Source organism: Aquarana catesbeiana, linkage group LG03, assembly GCF_042186555.1.
Source record: "Aquarana catesbeiana isolate 2022-GZ linkage group LG03, ASM4218655v1, whole genome shotgun sequence".
In the NCBI taxonomy this organism is placed as follows: Eukaryota; Metazoa; Chordata; class Amphibia; order Anura; family Ranidae; genus Aquarana; species Aquarana catesbeiana.
The window spans coordinates 653,320,222-653,347,386 of record NC_133326.1 but is presented as its reverse complement, the minus strand read 5'-3'; the positions used below and the strand labels follow the sequence as shown (position 1 = coordinate 653,347,386).

The following is a 27,165-nucleotide window of genomic DNA, read 5'->3' as shown; positions in this document are numbered from 1 at the left end:
ATATATATATATATATATATAGTGTCATCCAGCATGCTCATCCAATATTAGGTGCTGCAAAACCATGCTCCGGTGCATTTCGGTGAACCCCCCCAAAGCTGTTGCGCTCACCTCAGAGCGTGTGACACAGTAGCTAACTGTGTCAAATCACGCTTTGGAGCCACCCCCGGGCTCTATACTGATATTCAGGTGCCGATCTCCAGCTGGTTCAATGAATGCAGCTCCAAACCATAAACAAGAAAAACTCAATAGTGTGATACCGTAAAATTATTTATTTATAAAACACACTCCCCACTCTGGGGTACTCACATTACACCGGTGCGTGAGTGCACCGCTCTATTTCAAGCTCCAAAGTGGTAAAATTGCCGGTATGGCGTGTGGTATGGTATGCGCCTCTCACGATCAGACTCCGTGTTGCTTGCTCCGTCCTGGCCCCTCCCCTACGCATATTCGACACAGGGATCACGTGTATTCATCAGGGGGATATCCGTGATGACGTGATCACGTGATCCTTGTGTCACGTGAAAAAAAAAATGTTAAAGAGGAAGTAAACCCTGATGGGATTTACTTCCTCTTTTGCCCCCTGCAAATTAAAAGCCTAATGGGCCAGTATAGCATCGCATACTAGCCCATTATGTGACACTTACCTGCAAACGAATCCTTAGCTGTCCCGTGTGCAGGCTGCATCCATCTTTGCCCCTCTTCCTTCCGGGGCCGCGGACTCCAGTTCTGTGACTGGCCGAAACCGCGTGACGTCACTCCCACACGTGAGCGCGGGATCCGCCAGTAACGGCACATGCTGGGGAAGAAAATGGCACGGAGGTCCAATTCTTCACAGCGCATTCGCCGATTACATCATCGGTGCACTACAAGTGAAAGATCTCCTAAACGGGAGAGGAGATGTTTAGGAGATATTTCCACTACCTATAGTATTAGTAGTATAGTAGTAGTAGTAGTAGTAGTAGTATAGTTAAAAGTCAGGAGGGAGGGTTTACAACCACTTTAAGGCCACTCTTTAGCAAACAGCTATAAACAGTGTGTTTAATGAGATGAAAGTGCATTAAAAGCAATAAAAAATGCATTAAAAGAGCATGCAAAAATGCATAAAAAAATGAGGGTTTAAAAACGCAAAACGCACCGCAAAATGTGCTGCAAAATACATCAAGTGCAGCCCGCATAGATGTGAATCTAGACTAAGTGTGGAACATCAATGCAGCAATCCTGCAGGGAATCCTCATTTCTGTGTCTTGCATCTACAGTTTTGTTTTATTGTTGGTGAAGGAGTCATTGCCTTGTCAAGGTGGAGGGGTTTAAGTCTCTGAGATCACCAAGGCCATGCTGTTTGGAGCCTTGTGCACTTGATAGATCATCTGTACTGTAGCCAACAAGGCTTAGGGGAGAGGCCAAAAAGAGCATTCTAGAGAAAAGATTCCCATACAAGGATCCCCCCCCCTCCTCCGGACGGACTCCAAAATGGAAATCGTGCTGTGCCACCCTCATATTCTTGCCAGTCAGTCAAACTAAGACCTCTTTGTTGGCCTGGCAACTGTAGGGTAGGAATTGAGTACTATGGGATAGATCTAGATAGACCAGACCTGTGCAACAGATGAAGGCCATTGGAATGCAAAGATGTAATCTCTGAAGATAGAAGACCATGACTCATCCAATGACACACACACTTATTCATTTATATAGTCTTCCTCAAAGAAATCTTACATTACCGGTGCCTTTGCAAGACCCGAGGGCAGATATGACTCTTTTATACATATCTTACTACAATTGAAATCTTACATCGTTATTGCAGAAAGTCAAACAAGAGTAGTACAATTTGCAGTGTTAGCTAAGGAATATAAATCACTCAACTCACGCAACACAGCATTTTGTTTAAATAAAGACGGTATACTCTGCAGTAACAGAGAAGGGTCATGTTCTACTTGTATGTTTTGCTATGCACTGCAACATGAATGTTAATACTATAACTAGTCTAAAGTCCACTCTAACAGAATCATAAGCAATAGGTGAAGGTCTCTGTGAAGCAGCTGTAAAGGGACAGTCTTTAGCCCTAACCCTTCAGCCGGCTAGCACCGGGCCCAGTTGTACTGTTGATACACATGAGAATAGCCCCAGTGAAGCCTGCAGGCAGCATTAAGGCTACATCTATGGCTGTATGGTCAGTTCCTTAGGGGTTCAGTCTCTCTAGCAGCAGATAGTAAATCCCCACAGCAGCAGCAGCTCACCAGTCCCAGTGATATTGCAGCTCACTATCTGGTCACAAACATTAGTGTTTTAGTCCATTTCTGATTAGTCTATTTTCTGCTCTCCACACAGGTGGCCGACTCTCGGCACATCTGGACTCAGCACTTTGGATCCTGCTAAGGCCGCCGTTGTGCAGCAGTGGTGATGCACACTGGACAGCAATGTCCACTCTCCGGTATCCCTCATGGCAAGTGGAAGCTGTTCCCTGTACAGTTTGAGAAAATACAGCTTTCTCCTGCACCTGGAAATTTTCATATGGGTATTGCAGCTTTGAAAGCTCTTGAGAACAGTAGAGTCTCTCTCCTCTGGACTACAGTTCCCACAGTGCAGAGCTGCCTGACTCAGTCTATTGAATGCTTCCTGCTCAGAAGCTCCCTCCTTTTGCTGATATAGCTGTTAACCAGTTCAGCACCCCAGGGCAGCAGATGCAGCCAGCGTTTCTCCCACTCTCCATTCTTAGCCAAGCACCAAGCTACACAAAAGAATTTCTTCCAACTACTTAATTTGCATTCTCCAAAATATCAGATAAATAAAAAAAATGAAAGAGGCGCTGTCACCTTGCAGAATGACAGTGTCTCTGCAAAGATCCCCTCCCGACCCCCTTCTATTCACCTTAACAGTATTTCTTCACAGTTCATTCTTCTTATGCTGCCACCCACAATATGGAGGAGAATGGGACCTTCTCCCTTGTGTTAGGGCTTGGATCTAGCAGCCAATTGCCAGGTTTGATCACTGTCATATGAAATTAGGTCACCACTGCCATGTCACTGACACTTGTCATTTCAGTGCCAGCTGTGGAGGAGGAAGGAACGGTGGGCAGAGTTCTCAATGGTCCCTCATTTGGAGAGACTTCCCTCTTTTAAAACCCCAAAAAAAATTTAAACCAAAATTCTGATTGCCCCATAGTTTTAGAAATAAACAGCAAACAATGCATTAAACACATATTAGATTTTTAATGTCTGTTCTAACCTATACAATGTTCGACCAAGGTGGGGGGGGGGGGGGTTCCTCCACCTTGTCTACACTGGCCAGCCTTAAGCCTAGTACCCACAGGCCGATTGTTGGGCGGCATCAGCCTATTTAATAGAAACTGACCGACATTTGGCCTGTGTGTATGGCAGCCGGTCCGACAGAAGAAGGCCGTTTGGCTGGATTCTGTCGAAGGGGCATGACCGAAAAAGGTCTGAGAGCACTGGCCGGTGTGTTCTGGTAGGGGGTCGTTCCTCTGTCAGAACACAATAGCTCAGCAGGGGCAATTCACTAAAAACAGTACACTCCCTGTGTGGCTGATATTTGAACTGAACGGGTGTTAGGCAACTCGGTATAGTCATTGTAATAGCTAATTTACTGTGTCTGTAGAGGCTGATCTACAAATCTCTCTACTTAATACAATAACCCATGAGTATTTTTTGGACTGTGGGAGGAACTCAATCACCTGGACAAAACATGGGATCTCAATGTGATATCTTAGTGGGAGTTGGAACCATCTACCATGTGTTCTTTATGTGTGGCATGCTTTCCCTAGTAAGGTGTCTTTCTGCAGAATAGGCCAGTACACATTTTATGGAACAACGTAACATTGGTGCTGTTGCTCTTGCTTTGTCTGGATGACTCTCGTACTAAATTTGTGATTTTACCATATGTTTCAGCTGCCTTTGAGCATTCACTGCTTAAGAAAGGACATGAAACAGAAAGTCTTGATTTCGAGAAAGTGCTCTGATTGAACCATGGAGTGAATGTGTTATTCACAGGGTCAGAAAGGAAATTTGTTTCCTCAATAAGGATGAATTGACATCTGCAGTATTGCCATTAGAAATTGGTGTTTTGGTGGACCTTTCTCTGGACAGCAAAGCTCTCATTGGAATAAATAGCACCCCAAAGTGGGATACCTACCTAAGCTTTTGTGTTTGTGTTGCAGATAAAACCCATCTAAAGTGGCTCCTTGTCGAAGTGCCAAAATCCTTTAAAGTTGTAACTTGGCCATGTCCACCTCTGCATCCCACTGTGCAACACTCAGAACCCTTGACAGGTGGCTGACAGGTAATGTTTCCAGGATGCTCTCCTGCAAAAGCAGCCATTTGCGACACAACCCTCAATTAAAGCAGAACTAGAGGTAAGCAGCCAAATACACAATGTATGGACTATTTGACCAGTTAAAAGATTTGTCATTCTTTTCAGCTAGGCCCTTGACCACCTTTTTCATCACTGCAGTTAAAGTCCATCTCCGAGCAAAGCTCTACCCCCTCCCAAATGGCCGGAATTCAGCTTTAACGCAATATAGATTGGTCAGTGACCCATCTCATCCCGTGTTTGGATAGCAAAGCTGAAATTAATGGTGAGATCACTCTACTTTCTTCTCCTATCAGCAAGCTGTTGATGTTATACCAGCCCCACACATTAAAATGAATTGTGCAATATCTGTAAATTGTTGATTTCCCAACAAATATGAAGTGTAAGAACCAACTTGAGCCAGGTACACACTAGCTGGTTGCACGAAAAAAAACCTGTCAGCTCTGCCATTGGCTGAGAGCATTGATCAGCAGTCGGTCGAATGCTGGTTTTCCAGCATGCTCGTCCGACAGAAGCCGGCCAAACAGACCGACATACACACGGGCAGAATGTCGGCCGGTATTTTCTGTACCGGCAAATTTCTCGCAACATTCTGCCCGTGTGTGCAGGGCTTTACCAACCTATTTTATTAATACCTAATCAGGCATCATGCACAATAAGGTGGTAAATCTAAAGGTATTATACAATCACTAATTGATATGGACAGCTTTTTCTTGGTAGCACTGGGCAACAGAGTAGAACTCTTGGTTTCACAGTGCTCTACCTCTTCTCCCTGTCTAAAATTGGCCTACACTCTTCAAAGTTTGTCCAGTTCTAAATGAACCTGTTAGTAGTGGTCTCCAATCAATGGCCTGGGGGCCAGATGCGGCCCTATCCTCGCCTTTATCTGCCCCTTTGAGCACTATTGCATCCACTGACTCCAACAATAGGATATAATTCTTCCTGCCGACACCAAAAATCGGGCACTATGCCTCCCACTGACACTAATAATGGGGCATCAATACGCTCACCGACACCAATGATGGCGCATGCATTCCTCCCACTGACACAAATGATGGGGCACCATTCCTCCCACTGACACAAATGATGGGGCACCCGCCTAATACCAAAGATATGGTCTTGTTTACTCGCACTTGCGTCAATACATTTTCTACTCCCATTTGCCCAAGTCAGGCCCTCTAAAGTCGGAAGGACTGTAATCTGGCCCTTTATTTAGAAAGTTTGGAGACCCCTGATATAGGGTACCAAACACCCTAGAAGTGGAGGAACGCCAACATCTTAGTCACTCACATTCCCCCAGCCTGAGGTTCACCTTAGGTAAAATAATGTTTGTCTACTCAATTAGCCATTTTAAGTTTTTTTTTGTTAACTGTCAACATGAAAAGAGTGCACCATTCCTTACAATACACCATTATGGCTCTTTCTCCTTGCATCCAACATCAGCAACGTTACGTAGTCCAAAGCCAATTTTACCATAAGGAAGCCGACCAGCACTTCCAGTTCCCTTACCGTGAATTCCCTTAGATGGGCTCTCCGATGGGGCCTATGGCAGGGCTGCCCTAAAGCGCATTCTTCACTTGGGCTGTAACCTCACATATTTATAATCTGCAGGCTACATTTTCCCATCAACGTCTGCTCGAAAGTTCTTCTAACCCCAGGTTATAAAAGGAGACGCTAGCCCCATCCAAAGTACCCACCCAGTGGAGGTGTTTACCTAAAAAAGGTACTAACCCCTGCTTACAAACTGACCACAATTCACTCTGAGGATGGCTCTGTAGGGTGAAGAAACAGGCAGAGTATTGTTGGTCAAACAGTGACTGCATCCAATCAGATGCAGTGTCTCTTCAGGTATTTTGACAGTTGGCGAGACCAGCTGTAAAACGACATCCATTGTGTGGATGAAGGAATCTGTTATCTATATTTTATGATATCTGATATTTTATCTATATTTGTATGGCCAGCTTTAGTCCTCCTATGCAGGGCATAAGAGGAGACAAATATAAAAACAAATTGAAATACTACTTAAAAATACCGTATTTATCGGCGTATAACACACGCCAGCATATAACACGCACCCCAAGTTTAGGAGGGAATTTTAAGGAAAAAAAACTTTTAGGAGGGACGTTTAAGGTAAAAAACTTACAATTAAATGCCCATCAATGCAGCCTTATCAGTGTCAATCTGCAGCCTTGTCCATCATTGCAGCCTTGCCCAGTGTGCATCTGCAACCTTGCCCAGTGTCTATCTGCAGCCTTGCCCAGTGCCTTTACAGCATTGCCCAGTGCCTTTGCAGCATTGCCCAGTGCCTTTGCAGCATTGCCCAGTGCCTTTGCAGCATTGCCCAGTGCCTTTGCAGCCTTGCCAGTCTCTTTGCAGTATTACCCAGCCGCTGATTATTTAAAATTGGCGCCGATCTCTGCTGACTGTGAGCGGAGAGGAGCGAGCGCCGGCGAGATACACAAAGCCGAGTGTACTCGGCTCCCCTTGGCTCCTCTCGCAGTCCCGCCCATCTCCACTGATTGCGAGAGGAGAGGAGTGGGCGGCGCCGACAAACACAAGGCGGAGTGTAATTCGGCTCCTCTCGCAGCCCCGCTCCTGACTGTGAGTAGAGCCGAGAATAGCCGAGTACACTCGGCTATGTGTATATCGCTGGCGCTCGCTTCGCTCCGCTCACAATCAGCGGAGATCGGCGGGGAACAGCGTATAACGCGCACATACGATTTTCTCCTGATTTTAAGAGGAAAAAAGTGTGTGTTATACTCCGATAAATAAGGTACATTTGTTATCTACACTTACTGTAGCAGGTTGACTCCATGCTACTCTGAAAAAATGGTGGTTTACACCAGATTTTTGAGGTGGTAAGCACATTAATAATGCAGGTGTGTGCTGCATTTACTGTATAGGAGAGCCAGTGATAGAGCTCAGGGCCCCATTCTCCTGAGGGAGGTCAGAGTGTTTGTGTGTGAAGGGAGCTGCGTGTGGTGCTGGAGCACCATGGTGTCCAGGTTGGGACAGAGGAAGGCCTGAGCCTGAGAGAACGTGCATGAGGGACAGAGAAACAGCTAACAGGTGCGTTTGTGCATAAACACTGAGACGTGCTTCATGGTCAAGTGGACCAACAAGGTACTAGAGTTCAGGAGGGACCCTGAAGAGGCATTTGGAGCAGTAAAGCTGCCATGGGAGAGCTAGGAGGCTGAATGTATGTTTTTGTAGTGATGGTGAGAACCCCCTGCGTGAGAAAACATGCCTACATGAAGTTTTGATGTTTATTCAAATAAAAGTGGGCAGGAAACCCCTGAAAATTATATCTGGCGTAGAGTAAACTCACTGTTTTGGCATTATCATTGAGCTAAGAAACCCTGATATGTCACATTACCTATAAATTAAATGTGCATCATTTATATCTGCCAATAGCAACCATTCTCGGCCAGGTTTCCATGAAGTCCTAGGGTTCCTCCCGAGGTTCCTAGGTGCTCCTAGCTGTGGCCAACTGTCCTCACATTTATTGGTGCCTAAATAGCTCCAAGACCAAAGCCATTTGTTATAGCCAGCTGTAGGAATCTAATGATCTTTTTAGCGGTCTGTAAGTGAGGGTATTCTGACCACCATTGTAAGGGGTATTTTTCCCCACTGACCCTCAAAGTAAAGGGCATTTTCCCAATTAACTCAGCAGGTTTTTTTTTGTTTTTATCAGAGGCTCCCTGAGATCTGAAAAAAAAATTTTAAGGGTTGCTCTGGTGTACAAAATTTGAGAAAGGCTGACCTAAAGTTTCACAATAAATTAAAACTAAATTACATACTTGCCAAGTGGGCTATCTGATCATGCCCCGCTTATGCTTACATTTCCCATGCACCATTTTCGAGATGCAGCACAATGGAGATTGGGAACTCACTGGATTTTACATCCAGATGTGGCTAATAAAATTCCGTCTCTTTTAACAGTGTATTGGGAATTCAATGTAGGGTCGTCTACTCCAGCAATAATATAGGATGCCTTTAAGGCCTATACAAGGGGACACTACATATCCGCTATAAAAGCGGTTAATAAGGCTCGGCAAATAAAGAGTGACGTCCTGAAACTTATAGTGGAGGAAAAGACAAGCCAATATGCTGTGGATCCTTCAGAGTTAAACTTCAGTGTCCTACTCCATAGTAAACGGGCACTACATTTGCATATGGTGGAGGTTACAAGGATGGATTTATACCAAAATAACAAAACTTTTTTGAACAGGGAGATCGTAATGGCAGTTTTTTGGCCATAGTGGCCAAGCATGAACAATCTAGCATTCCGATATCAGAACTACGTACTGGTTCCGGGGATATGGTCTCTACACAAGCTGAGATTTTGGAGACTCTTCGTCAATTTAACCAGACATTGTATGAATCTCAGTTGCACTCTGATTTTCAGCCAACCGAATTGGCGACTTGGCTGGATTCAGTTGCATTGGCATGGCTATCAGATAATGAGAGGGAGACGCTAGTACAACCAATAACTACAGAGGAGGTGCTCTCGGTCATCGGTTAATTTCCATTGGGGAAGTCACCGGGGCCGGACGGTCTTCCTATTGAATTTTATAAGACTCATGGAAAGCTTCTAGCCCCTGTATTGGCTTCACTTTATTCGGACTGTCTGAAGGAAGGAGCCTTACCTAAATCAATGAGCCATGCCATATAGTTTTAATCCATAAACATCTAAAAGATCCATCATCATGTGCTTCATATAGGCCCATTGCCCTTTTGAATGTAGATTTTAAGATTCTGACAAAGCTCATTTCCAAGTGATTACAACCATTGTTGTCTAATATCATTAACTCAGATCAGACAGGGTTCATGTCTGGTAGGACTACAGATGTGAATTTGAGGAGATTATATACTAATATTTATGCCTCACATCTTAATATAGGTTCTAGAGTTATTGCCTCCTTGGATATAGAGAAGGCTTTTGACACTTTGGAGTGGCCCTTTTTGTGGGAAGTACTCCGCAGAATGGGCTTTCCAATGGTGTTTATAAAATGGCTGCAGATTTTGTATAGAAATCCAACAGCTGCAGTGAAGATGGGGGCAGGATTGTCAACTGCGTTCTCATTGTTTAGGGGAACTCGGCAGGGCTGCCCTCTTTCTCCGTCCCTTTTTTCTATTGCTATGGAGCCTGTGGCAGAAGCTCTACGTACCTCCCCCAATATTAAGGGACTGTGGACAGTGGCATCTCCAGATTTCATACTTAGGGGGGGCACATGGGGGGACAAGGACAAAAGTAGGGGGGCAACTATAAAATGCAATTATATATATATATATATATGTATATATATATATATATATATATATATATATATATATATATATATATATATATATATCCTGGGGCCTTTACTACGATCCCACAACAGCCCTTTCACATGTTCTGCAGTGAGCTCCCTTCCTACTTTATTAGGGCCCCCCCCAGGGTGGCGGAAAACAAGAGATATATGTCACCAGCATACCAAAAAAAAAAGGGTCCAAAGCAGTGGGAGAACTATCAGGGTTGCAAATGTTGTCTTGCCACCGGGCCCTGGTGTTCTGCCACAGTGGGGTTCCCCAGCCTCCTCTTGCTGTCCTGCCCCTGCTATTGACAGCGCTGGTCTGGCATCTCTTGGAATTTACAGGCTGGTTCTTCTGTCCTAAGGACGGGGGAAATCAGTCTGTATTTTCAGTAACTGAGAGTCCTGGTGGAGTCCTTCCTGCAACTCGCTCTTTTCCCTGCCAATGAGGATGCAGGGGGAGGAGAAGATCGGGCGGCCGTGGTTGTGTGAGCGCTTGCATTATGCAGTGTCAGCGAGCAGAGGGAGGGGGGAGGAATCACCCGCGGGAGCTGACTGGGGACCCTCTCCCTCTTAGACATTGCCTTTTTGTAAAAAAAAAAATTAAAAAAAAAAATTTTAATTGGGGGGGGCACATGGTGGGGCACAGCATAATGTTGGGGGGGAGGTCAGGGCCCCCTCTGCCCCCCCTAGGGACACCATTGACTGTGGATTGGGTGGTTGGAGGCACGGGTAGCCTTGTATGCAGACAACCTTTTATTTTTTTTAAATGATGCTGGACCCTCTCTTCAAGGGGCTCTGAAGATATTGGACTCCTTTTCAATAGTTACAGGGCTGAAGGTAAATTGGAGTAAGTCTATGCTGTTCCCAATAGATATGGGGGCCTGCAATATGGCCTTGAAGGATACCCCACTGCAGTGGGTGGAGAACTTCAAATACTTAGGAGTTGTAATTTCCCACCAAGCTTCAGAATTTACCTCTTGGAATTTGACTCCGATTTTGGGAGACATTGAGTCAAAATTGAAACTATGGAAGTCTTTACCATTGTATTTACTGGGACATATTAATCTTTTAAAAATGAAAATTATACCAAAATTCATGTACTTATTTAGACACTCTCCCCAGTTGCTCCCTATGTCCTTTTTTACAAAATGAAATCAACATTTTTCATTGTTTCTATGGGGAACAAATTACCCCAGGTATAAATTAACCACCCTGATGTGCCCTTGTGAACAGGGAGGTCTAGCCTTTCCGGATCTATATAAATATTTTTTGGCCACCCAGCTAGTTACGGCCGTATGGTGGCTAAATCCTGATTTATATAACTCCTCTACCCGGCTGGAAGCGGCAGTAGTAGTCTCCATGGATGCTCTTTAAAGCTCTTCTATTTAGGGGTTGTAGGGCACCATATTTGTTGACTCCTTCAATGCCTACTACTATGCGAGCCTGGGAGGCTGGTCTTAGATGTGAGCATTACCCTAAAGATGCTTTTTCTCCAAATGCACCTCTATGGTTTAATCCTACCCTTCCTCAATTTTTTAAGACACCGGAGCCTATTGCATGGACTAAATATAATATAAAAATACTCTCTCAGGTGATTACTGATCAGAAATTATCCACTTTTTCTATACTAACTTCGACTTTTAATGTTCCAAATTCCCATCTATTTAGATATTTTCAGCTTCATCACACCTTTTATACACAATTTCCACAGGACGGTTTAAAGATTAGACAATCTGCTTTAGAACTAGCGCTTAGGTCCGAGTGTTTGGATAGGCCTACTTCGAGATTGTATTCTCATTTTATAATAATCTCTATCTTGCCATTAGAGCTAGGTGGGTGCGAGATATACCAGATCTAGATATGGAGGATTGGAGGGGTGTGTGTGGGATTTCCCTCTGCGATCTTTGATATCTTTGAGAGATCGTACGATTCAATATAAATTGATACACAGAGCATATATTACTCCACACAGATTTAAAAAGATAAATCCTGTGTGCTCTTCAGATTGCTGGAGATGTGGAGCAACTCAGGGGGATTTTACAATCTTCTGGACTTGTCCATATATAGTTTTAATAGTGGATTTATTGAACTCTATCACCTCTGCACCTTTACCGATCTTAATGTCTGTTTGTTTATTGGGTTTGGTAGAGACTATTCCTCCTACAGCGTCTGAGCCAGTGTTTGCTAACATAACACTATTCTATGCAAGGAAAGCTATTGCGTTGCATTGGAAGAAACCTTGGTCTCCTACGTTCTCATATTGGAAACAATTGGTAAATAATAATCTTCCATTATATAGAGATACGTATATGAACAGGGGTTGCCCTAGTAAGTATGATAAAGTGTGGGCCAAGTTGTTGGATAAACCGCTTACAGCAAACGGCCATGGGGGCCATTATCCATAACATGAGAATTTTTATGATTATAAGTTTGGATCCATTGGGGAGAGAAGGAACTAATGCTTGTCTCTTTTTTTTTTTTCCTTTTTTTTCCTTTCTCCTATAGACACATTATTGTTATACAGTGGAACCTCAGATTGCGAGTAACGCAGTTAACGAGTGTTTCGCAATACGAGCACTGTATTCCTAAAAATCGTAACTCGGTTTGCGAGTGTTGTCTCGCAAAACGAGCACGATTCAGGCCAAAGCGTGTGCAGTACCGCATTTGGCCTAAGATGGGGGTGGCGCCGGAGCCGATCGGCTCTGATCGCAGCCCATTGGCACCGTTCGGAGATGCACGGAAAGGCCCGAGGACAGCTCGGCTGACCTTGGCAAACCTCAGGAACAGAGTCTTTCCGAGGTTTGCCAAGGTCAGCCGAGGTGTCCTCTGGCCTTTCCGGCCGTTTCCGAGGCTCTCCGGCACCCCCCCACCTCTGGCCGCATGCGGTATTGCATGCCATTGAAGTCAACGTGGAACGAATTATTTTAGTTTCCATTCATTTCAATGGGGAAACTCGCTTTGATATGCGAGTACTTTGGATTACGAGCATTCTCCTGGAACGGATTATGCTCATAATCCGAGGTTCCACTGTACTGGATTTTGAACTTGTTTTTATTCATATTTGCAGATCAATGTGTATGATGTTTTCTGTTGTGATTTGTGTTGTTTGTTTGTTAAGAGAATTAATAAAAAAAGATTTATAAAAAAAAAAAAAAAAATTAAAACTAAATTCTCCAAATACTTACCTCCGTTCCAGTGAAGTGCTGACCGCAAGCTCCCTCGCTGGCATCAACATCTTCTCCTTAGCTTTTTCGGGGTGTGGAGTTTTCAACCATCTTTTTTGCCTGGAAAGGGATGGATAGAACTCCCGCACACAGGAGTTGCTTTATTCCATCACCGAGTTGTGCCGACAAGGTACATGGAGCTGCGCATGCGCACCTCAGCGTACATTCTCAAGAAACTCTCCACAGGCAGGAAAGTTTTTTTTTGTGGAAATAGAGACATAGCATATCTGTTCTGCAATCAAGAACCTGCCTGCTTTTAAATTTTTAATTTTGTCACGTTAGCTCTGCTTTAAATGTGCAACATCCGTGACCTCGCTGAGAGGGGTTGGGCAATGCTGGGGGTGTAACACAATAACCAATAATTGCCTAAGCAAGCCTTTTCCATTCCTGGATTTTGTACAGAAAGAAAACCTTTAACAACGATAATACCAAGGAACAATGTCTCCTTATTACATCCTTATTCAGCAATGGAAAATGTTCATGAAAAAAACAAGAGCAGATCATTGTGTAAATAGACCGTGACAATTGCATACAATAAAGCTCCAAAGATAACACAGCAAAACCATACCCCTCCTTATGTATCACCTGGCTGATCAGTCAGCATTCAGGCACAGCAAATGCCCATACAAAATCAAACCCTGTAGGAAAAGCTTTTTATTTAGATTTAGATACGGTGCCTTGAAAAAGTATTCATACCCCTTGAAATTGTCCACATTTTGTCATATTACAACCAAACGCGTACATTTATTTTATTGGGATTTTATGTGATAGACCAACACAAAGTGGCACATAATTGTGAAGTGGAAAGAAAAATTATAAATGGTTTTTAACATTTTTTACAAATAAATATATGAAAAGTGTGGGGGACATTTGTATTAAACTCCCCTTAGTCAATACTTTGTACTATTGTACAAGGTATTGTACTTTGCCAATACTTTGCAGCCGCCACCATGTTTCACGGTGGGATGGTGTATTCAGGGTGATGTGCAGTGTTAGTTTTGCACCACACATAGCATTTTACTTTTAGTGTAAAAATTTTGGTCTCATCTGACCAGAGCACCTTCTTCCACATGTTTGCTGTGTCCCCCACATGGCTTCCCGCAAACTGCAAACGGGACTTCTTATGGCTTTCTTTCAACAATGGCTTTCTTCTTGCCACTCTTCGATAAAGTCCAGATTTGTGGAGAGCACGACTAATAGTTGTCCTGTGGACAGATTCTCCCACCTGAGCTGTGGATCTCTACAGCTCCTCCATAGTTACCGTGGGCCTGCTTCTCTGATTAATGCTCTCCTTGCCCAGCCTGTCAGTTTAGGTGGACGGCCATGTCTTGGTAGGTTTGCAGTTGTGCCATACTCTTTACATTTTCGGATGATGGATTGAACCTCTGAGGGTTTCACAGAACAGCTGTATTTATACTAAGATTAAAGCGGGGTTCCACCTATCTATCGTTTTTTTTTTTTGAGTTCATTCACAAACTTTTCTTCTCAGCATTACATACTCACATATTGTGTGTAATATGTCCGCCTGTGTCAGATTTCGTCAGAAAGAATAACTTATATTATTCACTGCAGGCGGTTTCCATCTTCATTGTGGGCATTTGAAGCCCACAAGCATTTATTTCCTGGATGTGGTGAATGCTGTGCTCCCAGCATTCACTGCTCGTTCCCGCACATGCTCAGTGGCATCCTGGGAAGCCTGAGACTAGCTCCCAGGAGTCTGTGAGAGGCTAGAAACACGCCTACTCCCACGGGAGGAGAACCAGGAAGTACAAAGAAGAATAGAAAAATAAAAGGTAATTACGGCGATTTAAATTTTTTTAAATGGCATGTCAGCATCTAGGCAAGGAAGAGAATACATACAGATAGTGTTTAAAATTTGGGTGGAACCCCGCTTTAATTTACACACAGGTGGACTCTATTTTCTAATTAGGTGACTTCTGAAGGCAATTGGTTCCACTAGATTTTAGTTTGGGGTATCAGAGTAAAGGGGGCTGAATACAAATGCACACCACACTTTTCAGATTTTTTTTGTAAAAAAATTTGAAAACCATTTATCATTTTCCTTCCCCTTCACAATTATGTGCCACTTTGTGTTGGTCTATCACATAAAATCCCAATAAAATATAATTACATTTTTGGTTGTAACATGAGAAAAGGTGGAAAATGTTAAGGGGGTATGAATACTTTTTCAAGGCACTGTAATAAAGAGACACGGTCATAAAATAAAATTGGTAGTTTCCTGTAGGCCTGTTACTTCTACCTCCCATCTGCTATATCTTATTTATATTTTGTCCTTATAGACATCTTGTATACACATCAACTCCTGAAGAAGCGAGTAGAGCTTGCAAAACGCGTCAAGTTGCAGATGTATATGTATACTTTGTACTACCACTACTGCATGTTATTATGTTTAGGTTTGGAAGTCATTAATATTGTAGTCATTTGAAGTCATTGTACCATACTGTTTTTATGAGTTTGCTATCCATGTTTGTGTCTATTTTTTATGATGATAATTATACATTTTCAAATAAATTTTGAGATGTTATATACTCTATATACTTTGTTCACTTGTCTTGACCATTATGATCACCTCACTTAAAGTCCCATGGGCTATTGTTTGCTTTTACTGTATGTAAAATTTTGGGGATGGAGGTGCATCATAAAAAGAGGCAGTTTTCAGGCTGTTTCTCTTTTGCTAAAAAAGATAAAAAGAAAGATTGTTTTCATTTTGTATCTTTCTGTTTATTCATCTACAGATCAAAGGTATACATTTCATCTGCAGATGAAGTCAGTTTATAGCATTCGGCCGAGTAAAAAAATAATATATATTTTTTTGTAATTAAACGTTTCTCTGTTTAACCCCTTATTACCACTTAATTGACTTTAACCACTTCAGCCCCAGAAGATTTGCCCCCCTTCATGACCAGGCCGTTTTTTGCAATACGACACTGCATTGCTTTAACTGACAACTGCGTGGTCGTTCAACGCTGTACTCCAAATAAAATGGGTGTCCTTTTTTCCCACAAATAGAGCTTTTTTTTTTGGTGGTATTTGATCACTTCTGCGTTTTTTTATTTTTTGCGCTATAAACAAAAAAAATCAACAATTTTGAACAAAAAAAACAAAACAATCATTTTTTACTTTCTACTATAAACATATTCAATAAAAAAAATGAAAAAATCGAATGTATTCATCAGTTTAGGTCAACATGTATTCTGCTACATGTTTTTGGTAAATAAAAAAAAATCCCACTAAGCGTATATTGAGTGGTTTGCGCAAAAGTTATAGTGTCTACAAACTATGGGATATATTTATTTATTTATTTTTACTAGTAATGGCAGCGATCAGTGATTTTTAGCAGAACTGCAACAATCGGACACCGGACACTTTTTGGGGGACCAGTGACACTAATACAATAATCAGTTCTAAAAAAAAAAAAAAAAAAGCACTGTCACTGTACTAATGACACTAGCAGGGAAGGGGTTAACATCAGGGGCGATCAAAGGGTTAAATGTGCTTCTAGGGAGTGATTTCTAACTGTGGAAGGGGGGGTGTGTGCTTTAGCTGGGGGAATACCGAGATCCGTGTTCCTGCCTGCCTATCCTGCTCCATCTTCCCCTCTCACAGAACGGCGGTCTGCCTTGTTTACTTAGGCAGACCACTGTTCTGGCAACTCCTAAGAATGATCACGGGGGGGGGGGGGGGGGCTTTGTTGAACATTGTCCAATCACAGCGGGAGCGGGTCGCCAGCGGCGCAGACCCAGTGCAGGAAATCACATACAGGTATGTGATTTCGCGCAGGAGGGGCGCCCTGCCACAGTATGTCTGCGTAGGGCGGTCCAGAAGAGGTTAATCAGCCCTAATTAACTCCTTATTCTCCTTCTCCATTTAATTATTTTCCAGCTATGTTCTATTTATTTTTTTGTTCACTTGTACTTTATAAACTGTTAATAATTAAAAACTTTTTTTTGTTCGTTTGCTTTGTTCGTTAATATTTTTACACCTTTAACATATATTTACGTTTCACTTTATAAAAAGCGCAAAATGAAAAACAAAAAAAAATGTATTTAATTTGTAAATAACGTTGCAATGCTTTGTACCAGTGTTGACAGCTGAAGTGTAAACAAAACGGTTGCCGGTTGGTATCGGTAATTGGTATCATCGAGTACTAAAAAAAGTATCGGTACTCATACTTGCTGTAATAAAAATGGTATCGGTGCATCCCTAGTGCGAATTTCGACAGCAGCTTTTGAACTTACATGTCATATCCCTACATTTGATTTTAAATCTAATTTAACCACTTGCCGACCAGCCGCCGTCATTATACTGCGGCAGGTCGGCCCGTTCCCGTGAATCGCCGTAGCTGTACGTCGGCTCTTTTAAGAGCTATAGCAGGCACCCGCTGCACAGCAGCAGAGCCGATGTGCGTGGCCAGTGGCCGCGATGTCCGCTGGCCACCCGCGATCGCTCCACATAGAGCCAGAACGGGGATCTGTCAATGTAAACAAACAGATCCCCGATCTGTCAGGGGAGTAGAGAGTGATCGTCTGTTCCTAGTGATCAGGAACAGCGATCTCTCTCCTCCTCCAGTCAGTCCCCTCCCCCCACAGTTAGAAACACCTCCCAGGGAACACATTTAACCCCTTGATCACCAGTAGTGTTAACCCCTTCCCTGCCAAAAAAGTGTCAAAAGTGTCCGATCTGTCGCAGTCTCGCTGAAAAAAAAAAATGAAAAAAAAAACAAACACTGATCACCGCCATTACTAGTAAAAGTGCCATAAATCTATCCCCTATTTTTTAGACGCTAAATCTTTTGCGCAAACCAATCAATATATGCTTATTGCCATTTTTTTTTACCAAAAATATGTAGAAGAATACATATTGGCCTATACTTATGAAGACATTTTTTTTTTTTTGGAATATTTATTATAGCAAAAAGTAAAAAATAGTTTTTGTTTTTTTCCCAAAATTGTCGCTCTTTTTTTGTTTATAGTGCAAAAAATAAAAACCGCAGAGGTGATCAAATACCACCAAAAGAAAGCTCTATTTGTGGGGAAAATAAAAAGAATGTCAATTTTGTTTGGGTACAGCGTCGCACGACCGCGCAATTGTCAGTTAAAGTGACGCAGTGCCGTATCACAAAAAATGGCCTGGTCATTAAGGGGTAAAATCTTCCGTTTCTTAAATGGTTAAAACTTGTAAGTTAGGATTGTAAAGGCTGCACGAGTCACACAAACACAGAGCAAATGGAAAGGTTTACAATAGAAATGGAGGAGGCTGACAGATGGAGCAGATAACCAGCCTACAATGAAAGGTTTCCATTAGTGTGACCATCTGTCACTTATCAGCAGGGGCACCTCTTATTTTTGATAAAAATCATTATCCCATTCTTCTCCTCATTCCACAGTTCTCAAATATAAAAAATATCAGCTATGGGATGTGGGCAGAAATCCGGCACAAACCATTGTATTAATAAGAGAACATAAACTTTACAGTAAAGCAATCCCATGCGGGAAAAAACATTAGCGCAGTCCATGTGTACCCCTACAACACAACAGTCTCTGCAAGGATTCACAATTAAATCATTTTTTTTAGATTTATACAATAATAAATCATTATTAAAATAAACATTTAATAATAGTTATTATGCTAATAATTTATTTTGGATCTAATTTCAGATATAGTTTTTAAAGCCCATTTACACTTGCACATGTTGAAATGCGCTAAAATGCATAATAAAAATAGTACCGGTTACTATCTCAGCGCTGCAGTGCAGGGCATTCTAATGAGTGGGGAGGCACCATAGATGTCAATGGCAAGGCATCAGAATGTATGCTGCATGCATTTTGATGCATTGGCAACAGATATTAAAGTGGAGTTCAACCCAAAAAAAAAAAAAAATTTCATTAATGTCCATGAAAAAAAAAAAAAAAAAAAAAAAATTGGAAAAAAAATAGTTTTTTTTTACTTACCTTATAATGCCTGTTGCTATGTGGTCCCTTGAAATCTGCCTCCTTCAGCGCCTGGGCTCCTGATGTCACTTCCCTTGGCGCAGGAAGGGAGATCACCTCCTCCCCCCTCTAGGCAATCATCTGGGACACGTGACTGGTCCCAGATGATTGCGCAGCCAGTCGCGGCTCGCGCGTGTGCAGTGGGTGCCCGGCTGTGAAGCCACAGCCGGGCGCCCACGGGTGAAATGCGGCGCCGCCGAGCGGAGGGGGGAAGACGAGCGGGGCTTCGATCCCCCGCAACGCGGAACTCCACTTTAACAATCCATCGTCAATGGCTGTTAAAGAATATTGTCAACCCAACATTTCATATTCTTGATATGTGCCTGCTGTACCATGCAAGCATGGCTGGGACAAGGGGTGGGCAGAAGGGTCGGCTGCCCTGGGCGCAGGGTGTTTAGAAAATTCGGTTCGTGTGTACTGGAGTCGGGCCGACAGGTCTGCCGATCAGCTTTCGATCAGTGCCCTCAGCCAATGGCTGAGAGCGCTGACCGGAGTGTTCCCCCTGTCAGACCACAATAGAACAGCAGGGGAGATCACTGTACTAACATCAGATAGTTAGTACAGCGGCTCCTCCTGAACGGTCAGTTTTTTTTCCGCTCAACCCAGCAAAAAATTACTAGTGTGTACCAGGCTTCAGTCAGCGTTTCTCAACCAGGGACTGGTGACGCCCTGGTGTGTCATCTAGGGCTGTTAAGGGGGCCACGCTGTGTCTGGCATTTTTTGCACAGGGTCATGCATATCCATGGGGCAGGCAGGCTGGCATGAAGCTAGTACAGGGTGGGCAGCCCCAGCTTCAGAACTGGACAGAAGTCCAGAGAGGCCCGAAGCAACAAAAAAAAAAAAATAGGTGAAGGGCAGGCATAACTAGGCAAGCAGGGTAGCACAGCAGTTAGTTGGTTAATGGTAAAGTGGTCAGGGGTGGGTAAGGGGCTCTAGGCATTGATTGGTGTAGGTAATGCCAGGGAGGGGCAAGGACTGTGGGTGTACTGGGGGGGGGGGGGGGGGCATCCACCTGTCAGAACACAATAGAAGGGCAGGGGAGATTGCTGTACTAACGTCGGATAGTTAGTAGAGCGGCTTCTCCTGAGCTGTCAGGTTTTTTTTCGTTCAGCCCTGCTGGGTTGAACGAAAAAAAAAAAAAAACTACTAGTGTGTACCAGGCTTAAAGAGGAGTTCCGCCTGGAGGAAAAAAAATTAAAAGTCAGCAGCTACAAATACCGTAGCTGCTGACTTTTAATATATGGTCACTTACCTGTCCAGGGAGCCTGCGATGTTGGCACCCAAGCCGATTTTCCGATCGACTCCCTTTTGCTGCCGCCGCCATTCCTGGTAAGGGAAACCGGCAGTGAAGCCTTTCAGCTTCACAGCCGGTTCCCTACTGCGCATGCGCAAAGCCGCTGCGCTTTCTAACTGGCACCGGCGGCAGAGGAAGGAGGAGGGGTGGCTGAACTTCCTGAGGGACGGTGCCACGGCGCAGTCTCCCGGAAGTGGGGAAGGGTACTTCTCAAAAACAGGTACTCGCTCCCCTCCCCCCTGAAAGGTGCCAAATGTGGCCCCAGGAGGGGGGAAGGAAGCAGATAAGCGGAGGTTCCACTTTTGGGTGGAACTCCGCTTTAAGTCAGCGTTTCTCAACCAGGGTCTGGTGACGCCATGGTGTCTCATCTGGGGCCATCAAGGGGGCCACGCTGTCTGGTATTTCTGCACAGGGTCATGAATATCCAAGGTGCATGCAGGCTGGCATGAAGCTAGTACAGGGTGGGCAGCTCCAGCTTCAGAACTGGGTGGAAAGTCCTCCCGCTTTGGCAATGCTATAGTGAAGCTCGGAAGGTAGGACTCTCTTGTGAAACGATGGGGGGGGGGACCAAGCCTCATCCTCCTACCTGTTGTAAAGAGCATTAGGCCCCTTTCACACAGGCGTTCCAATCAGGTCCACCTGTCAGGCAGACCTGATTTGAAGGTCCATGGAGCCCTTTGGACAGGAGCCCTTTGCACCCGCCTACCTCCAGGTTTGTCCCGGTCTGATAGTTAAAAAAAAAAAAAAAAAAAGGGAGAAGGACTGCGCCTTTTTCCATTACTGCAGACCGGTTTGGAGGTAACCTGATGGAGGACCTAAGAGCTGAGCAGGGGTCCATTCTGCAGAAACTGGACAGGCACAGATGTGACGTCCTTCCTGGTCGTCTCTGATCAGGAGGGGGATGAGCTCACAGCCTTAATAAGACCTCATCTTGAATATGCAGTTCAGCTCGCCAGAAGCTCCGCTGTTCACCAATTGGATAAAATAACAGATTTCACTCAAGTCTTTTAATAGCTAAATTAACATTACAATGCAAGAACACGTTTACAGACATGCTGAACCTTATTTTGCAGCATCCTGGCACGCCACGGTATTGCAGCTTTTATGCGACTCCCTAAAATTGTGCCAGAAATGTAAATAAAATGATTTACCACTGCTGATTGTTCAGCAATGCCAGCATGAACCTAGGCAGTGAAAGTGATTTTTCTGCAGTGTCACCGCTCAGCGCCATGGTTTTTCCTCATAGATGACAGATCTCATTTGAGATACAAGAGGAGATTCTCCAGAAGGTGGGAGGTAGATCCATCAGTCAGATATGGCACCCCAACCCAGCCTGTTCTAGCGCATTCTATTATATGGATAGGCGGACAGCCGAGCAAGACAATATATAAACAGCTCTTTATCTTTACAGCCTCCCACTATCTGTTTCAGCCACAGCATATCAGTCTGCAATCAATGTGCAGGATCCACAGCTAGACATAGATAGTAGAAGAATCAATACTTAAGCATTTTTCTACATAGGCCCTATTAGTGTTTAGCCCCCCCCCCCCCCCCATGCACAAGTCTGTGGCTGGAGGGCACAGGTGCACTGTGCAGCCCTGGTACCCGCAGCCTGTCAAACTCTATGTGAGTCTGACAGGTGTTGCCGCTGGATGGGGGCTGGGTGGCTTGTGCCCAGGGAAGAATGCCCAGATTGCAGATTGCTGGCGTTCCAGGCATTCATCCCTGAGCGCATACTGCCCAAAATGTACATACAGCTAGGGACCTAAACTACAACTATAATAAACTAAAAATATCAAGATGTTAAGTATACAATGGGGCCCTACCTTACTACAGTGTTTTCCACTACAGGTTTACTGGAGCTTAAGCTGGCCTAAGATGGCTTGACTTTCATCCAGTTCCTGCTGAGGTGGCCAAAATTCGAGCCATGGGTGACACCACCTGGCTCAACCAAAGTCAATTAAAAATCAACCAAGCAGGGTGGAAATTTATTGACCAAATAGTGATTGACCAAATCAGACGCAGTCACTGTTCGCGTTTTTTGGTGGCCGTAGCTGCCCGAATACAATAGCCAGCAGGGAAGATTCCTCCATCCAAGCTTTTTAGTGTGGATAGGGGAGTTGCGGATTGGACGAAAGAATATCGAGCCATGTAAAAGCTTTACAAAGGGCCGAGGACCTTCACCCCACCATCAGGTGACAACATTGGGTACCTCAGTAGCCAATCACAAAAGAGCCAACGTTGTCACAATTCCCTATGCCTGGAAGTATTGGGTGTAGTCAACTCACTTATCTGGTTATATAGAGCAGCAGGGGAGTGAAGGGAAAGTATAAACTGCTGCATTTTGCTGCCACTAAAGTGAACCTGTTACTTTGAGCTTCATGGGCAAAGCACAGGCTAAGTTAAGAAAAAGAAAATGGACCAGCGAAAAGCCATTCCTTTGTGCCCCAGGAGCCAATCATCCATCCAGAATCTCAGATCTATTGAACAGATATAGCCTAATATTTAGGAGCAATTTATTTTAATTGGCGGGCAGCACAGTAGTTTAGTGATTAGAACTTAAGCCTGGGTTTCTTGGTTTTAATCTCAGCCAGGACACTATCTGGATGGAGTTTGCTTGTTCCCCTGTGTACATGTAGGTTTCCTCCAGGTAGTCCAGTTATCTCGAACAGCCACACTCCAAAGTCATGCAGGTAGGTTAATTGGTTCCTGTCTAAATCGGCCCTAGTATGAGTGTACAAATTAGCTCTGCAGGTATCAACAAGTTACACGCTGGTCCCAAACCTGAGCAACTGGGGAGGGTAGACCTGACAACCTACCTTGTAAAAATATCACCAACAAAGTTCTATGGAAAAGGCTCAAGTGTAACAATGGTGCCCAGAGAGCTGGCCCATTGAGAGTTGGCTATGACTGAACATATATACACATTTTCCAATCGGTATATAGACTGGCTTGCTAACCATTGTGGATGCCCGGCATGGTTCCAGCGTAGGATTCGAGATGCAAACGATGTAAAGATCTACTGGGCTTGTATTATAGAGCAGAACTTTTAGGTTCCTTTTGCCCCCCTATCATAGTCTAACTGGTTTTCCACCAGTCAGGTACGTTGAAAGAGGTAAAAAAAAAAAAAAATGTCCAATACACAGAGGTGCCATCGTTGTGTGTTTGGCAATGGATTGGAGTCATCTTGGTTAATCGAACATCGAAAGCTTTATTCCACCAAAAAACATTTTGTGGCTTTAAGTTGCCACTTCCTCAGTCCAAGGTGATACACTGATATTTAATCATCCCTGGTCTGTCTGCTCTCAGGGTGAGTTGGTGCCAGTTTTGATGTTTGGTTAACCAAGATGACTCCAATCCATTCCTAAGCACATGATGACGGGCCCCTCCGTTGATCGGACCTCTGACTGGGTTTATTATAGGTCTTTCTACTCACCTGATTCAGCACCCATCTGAGAAACCTGCTTAGGAAACAGAATTGGGACCTCAGGGTTCAGCCACAAAAAGCTGGTTGTAGACCCATGGGGTGTCTCAGGGTGTCCACCAGAGAAGAAAGAGGGAGAGTCGGGAAAGCTCTTATAGTGTAGTGGGTGACTCAAAATAAGATTAATACATCTGAGAAACCTGCTTAGGAAACAGAATTGGGACCTCCATGACATCAAGAGCCACCTTTGCCACCCTGCGTGGAGTCAGGTTATTGTCCACCTGCATTCAGGGAAGGTTGTGTGTATCTACTCTTTTTCCTTCATACAGTATATCAATTTTCCTGCTATATCAATTTTTTTTTTGAGGTATTAATCTTATTTTGAGTCACCCACTACACTATAAGAGCTCTCCTGGCTCTTCCTCTTTTCTTCTCCGATGGACACCCCGAGTCACCCCATGGGTCTACAACCAGCCTTTTGTGGCTGAACCCTGAGGATCCCCTGCGAGCACCCCAACCTAAAATTCTATCATAAAGGAGTGTACGAAATCTGAAACTACTGAAAGAGTGTGGCAAAACTGTGCTTGTTGTGGGTGCCTGGCTTTTCTCTGGAAGGATCTAATCATAGGACCCTGCAGACACGGCACAGATGAGGCTCCCATACAGTGCTCAAGGCTGGTGTGGGTCCTACAAGCAGTGCTAGTTCCAAGATAAACCTGAGCCACCCATCCATCCCACCTTGATCAATGGGCTGTGAAGTACCAAGAGTAGAGGGGGTTTGCACCTTACAGGCTGCTGGTGGAAAACCCCTTTAAGGCAGATAAATGCAGACAGATATCACATGATACGTTCTACCGCATGATAATGAACGGTGCAAATGCTACAATGATTCTCAGCTTCTTCAGCAATGAGAGGGGAAAATTTTATGATCTTCTGTATTTTGCTGACAAAGCAGATCTTAACAGAGAGAAGCAGTACCACCTCATGGGCAGTAACGGGGTGATCGCCCAACGTGCGCCAAATAGTGAATATCCATCCCGGGTGCATAGAGGTGTCCCGTTTCATTTCTGAATGACCAAACCTCTGCATGTGTGATGGGACAGCTTTAGATCAGACATGAATTGCGTTTCCTATAATATGGGACAATGACGAGCACTTTTTTTTTTTATATAGCAAAACTCCTCCGTGTTATTCTTATGCAAGCTTATAAATCTCTGTCTGGTGTGTTTGGGAAAATAGAGATGAAGAAAAGCCAGGTTGGCTGGGGTTTAAGTTGGCAGACCAATTGATCAGGGGGGGCCAAAGGGTAAAGGACGATCGTCTTCTTGCATCTGATGAAAGATCAGATGGGGGACAGCTGGCCATACACCTGTATGCAGGAAGCAGCCTTGTGATTCAATACACACCCACATGGAAGGAGACGTGTACCTGTAGGTGACGGAGGAGCTGCTGGACAATGGGCTCCGCTGATATCCATATATATTTATATACTGTATATATACACACACACATACATATATATATATATATACACATAAACTTTAGAAAATGGTAAAGCTGATAATGATATTACCTTGTCCTGCAGGGTCCGGGAGGGATTCTCGCCTTCCTTAGCACTGACACTTCTTAGCGTCCTGTCACCGTGCTGTATCCGTGCGTCTATGCCTGTCGCAGCCCCTTTCGCCTGTCAGCGCCGTGTCACTTTTGTCACCGGCTTTTCCCCAACAGCTGTCTCCTGTCTGCCCTGCTCCCTCCCGGATCTTTGTGTTTGCAGGTAGCTCTCTCCCTCTCTAAACTGAGGTGTGTCTCCTTCCCCTGCAGTCTCCCTCCCTCTCTGGCAGCACACACTCTCACCTCCTCCCTCCTCAGCTCTCTCCCTGCAGGGCTGGCCCTTCCTGTCCCTGGCCAGCCTATCCCCTCATCAGTCCCTGTGTCCTGCCTGTGTGCAGACCATCCACTCCTACTACTACTACTCCCACTACTACTCCCACTCCTACTACTACTACTTCCTACATCCTACTCATTATCTCTGATCCTGACCATCCTAACATGACTCTTCTCTAATGAGCCTCTCACACACTGTACACTGACACAGGGGAACATGGGATCAGCTCCCCCTCTCCTGTGTGTACATGTCAGTGTGTGTGTGTACTGTACTGTGTGTACATGTCATGGTGTGTGCAAGAGGAGTGTGTACTGTACTGTGTGTGTACATGTCATGTGTGAAAGAGGAGTGTGTACTGTACTGTGTGTACATGTCATGGTGGGTGCAAGAGGAGTGTGTACTATACTGTGTGTACATGTCATGTGTGCAAGAGCAGTGTGTACTGTACTGTGTGTACATGTCATGGTGTGTGCAAGAGAAGTGTGTACTATACTACTGTGTGTACATGTCACGGTGTGTGCAAGAGGAGTGTGTACTGTACTGTGTGTACATGTCATGTGTGGTCAAGAGGAGTGTGTACTGTACTGTGTGTATACATGTCATGTGTGGTCAAGAGGAGTGTGTACTATACTGTGTGTGTACATGTCATGGTGTGTGCACTGTAGTGTGTGTGTACATGTCATGTTGTGTGCAAGAGGAGTGTGTACTATACTGTGTGTGCATAGTTGCCAACATTGTAAAAAAAAAATGTGGGACACTTTTGTGGCTGTAGGCGGAGCTGTCCAATAATTAGGGGCGGGGCATTCGTCAGCAGGCGTGGCCTAGCAAAAATAGACAAGTGCGGCGCGCTTCGCGCGCCTCGGCGACAAATGGGCGTGGTTTATGCGAAATTGTGGGCGTGGCTTAAATGGGCATGGCTCTAGAGGGTGTGGTTAGAGTCTGAAATGAATGAGGGATGGAGAGGGGGAGAGAGGGGGAGAGAGGGGGAGAGAGAGGGAAATGACGGGACAGCAGCCCCAGATCCTACACAATAGAAATATGTGTATTCTAGAAAGTTTAACAATCAGCAGATAAAGATACTCCAAACACCTGGTGTTAGCACTTCAATCATCCCGGCACCATGGTTGTTATGGTGTCAGGATGATTGAAGGGCATTATTTCTATTATTATATTGTAATATAAAATGAAATCATTCAACTCACCATAATGCAGAATCAGTGGGATCCCTGAGCGTGTCACCAGCCACGTCGCCTGCCACCAGCCACGTCGCCTGCCACCAGCCGTCCGTCCTTGCTTCAGATGTCCGAGCAGAGTCCGTCCTTGCATCAGATGTCCCCAGCGGAGCCCCCCTCACACCAGGAGTCCCCGGCGGAGCCCCCCCCTCACACCAGGAGTCCCCGGCGGAGCCCCCCTCACATCAGGAGTCCCCGGCGGAGCCACCCCTCACATCAGGAGTCCCCGGCGGAGCCCCCCTCACACCAGGAGTCCCCGGCGGAGCCCCCCCTCACATCAGGAGTCCCCGGCGGAGCCCCCCCTCACATCAGGAGTCCCCGGCGGAGCCCCCCCTCACATCAGGAGTCCCCGGCGGAGCCCCCCCTCACATCAGGAGTCCCCGGCGGAGCTCCCCCTCACATCAGGTGTCCCCGGCGGAGCCCCCCCTCACATCAGGAGTCCCCGGCGGAGCCCCCCCTCACATCAGGT

At 44.7% G+C, this 27,165-nt stretch overlaps 1 protein-coding gene across 1 annotated transcript in view; it reads right to left on the bottom strand.

Annotated features, from left to right (window-relative positions):
* The window catches only part of RAB3D (RAB3D, member RAS oncogene family), a 50,009-nt gene extending 24,548 nt beyond the window's left edge, over window positions 1-25,461 (bottom strand). Inside the window, exon 1 of the mRNA XM_073622697.1 lies at window positions 25,153-25,461. The gene's annotated coding sequence lies outside the window, so the exon portion shown is untranslated. The remainder of the gene's footprint in view (window positions 1-25,152) is intronic.
* Between the last annotated feature and the right edge of the window lie 1,704 nt (window positions 25,462-27,165).